Source organism: Palaemon carinicauda, chromosome 25 (assembly GCF_036898095.1).
Source record: "Palaemon carinicauda isolate YSFRI2023 chromosome 25, ASM3689809v2, whole genome shotgun sequence".
Classification (NCBI taxonomy): domain Eukaryota; kingdom Metazoa; phylum Arthropoda; class Malacostraca; order Decapoda; family Palaemonidae; genus Palaemon; species Palaemon carinicauda.
The window spans coordinates 56,944,032-56,945,759 of NC_090749.1; positions in this window are offsets into that span (position 1 = coordinate 56,944,032).

Here is a 1,728-nt window from a genome sequence, read left to right on the forward strand (position 1 = left end):
AGATCACTCCATAATTTCAAATTAAAATCACTCCATAATTTCAAATTAAGATCACTCCATAATTTCAAATCAGACCACTCCATACTTCAAAATCTAGATAACTCCATAATTTCAAATCAGACCACTCAATATTTTCAAATTCAGATCACTCCATAATCTAAAATTCTGACCACTCCATAATTTTGAAATAAAATCACGCCATACTCTAAAATTTAATATCTATCTACTGACCAAGGCAACGAATTACGTACTTGATTATTGGTCAACTGACGTAGGTTATAATTGTGTGCATGTCAGAGAGAGAGAGAGAGAGAGAGAGAGAGAGAGAGAGAATACATATATGCTTACGTGACCAGTGACCCATCTGAATTCATCATAATTAAAAACGTGAGATGGCCTAACCTGAGTAAAACTTGCTCTCGACAGGGTGAAACAATTTATCAAGTTCTCTCTCTCTCTCTCTCTCTCTCTCTCTCTCTCTCTCTCTCTCTCTCTGCATAAGTCCAGATCTCATCCCATGAATAATGATGCATTCGAATGATGTGTGAAACTTCACGAAATTTTCCTTCCATGAATTTTCATTCGCCTTTGAAATTATAAATTTCTTTTCTGAATCTGGCAAAATTAGATTTTATTTGGAGACACATTTGATTAATAATTTCTGAGGAGTAAATGTTACAGGAGGCACAGCTGCCTTAATCATGATACATGATTTTTTATTTAAATATCTCTCTCTCTCTCTCTCTCTCTCTCTCTCTCTCTCTCTCTCTCTGCCAGGGTAAATGTTCCAGGTTGCGTAGCTACCTTAATCATACTGGATATTATGGTATTTTTATTCAAATCTCTCTCTCTCTCTCTCTCTCTCTCTCTCTCTCTCTCTCTCACAGACACACACACAGACAAACACACACACACTCTCTCTCTCCTCCTTTTTACTTTGCCACTGTTATATTTGCCCTTTTGTTTATAAGATTAAACGCCTCAATTCTATTGACTCTCAGGATATTTTACCAAAGCTTCCAAGGGTCAGAAAAATCAGGAAATCAGTTAGTTAAAATTGGAGTTTATATTTGATGACTCGTTTTGTCAAGTTGTTTTTGTCATCTTTGAAGATCAATGAAGATTTTTACCTTTATTATTTTTAAAAGAAATATGATATTGACAACATGAGATTAGTTTAGAAAAAGAGGGAAAGTTAAGTGATGGTGGACTTGACTAAAGACTGATTAGAATCAAGAGATCTTTATCATTATTTGCTCTCTCTCTCTCTCTCTCTCTCTCTCTCTCTCTCTCTCTCTCATATGGAACATTAAACATCTATTCTTAGCTATCATTAAGTCTTTCTATTACACATTTACATACATAAATTTGGTCCTTTCTCTGCTTTTTCTACCGACAACGTTATCAAATATGCATCTCTCTCTCTCTCTCTCTCTCTCTCTCTCTCTCTCTCTCTCTCTCTCTCTTTTAGTGTACAAAAGGTTTAAAGTTCGATCATGAATGGCAGAGGCTGACCATATATCAGCACCCAAGACCCCTCTCCACACAAGATAAGACCAGGGAGGGCAAGGCAATAGTTTCCCATACAGGCTGATTTGTAGGTCCCCCCAAATAAAAAAAAAATATATATATACTTGGTTTCACAAGGATATTGTGATTATAGACACTACAAGAAACTATGGAGCTTGATCGGGTCTCGAACATCCATGACTTTGTGCTCGACAATTT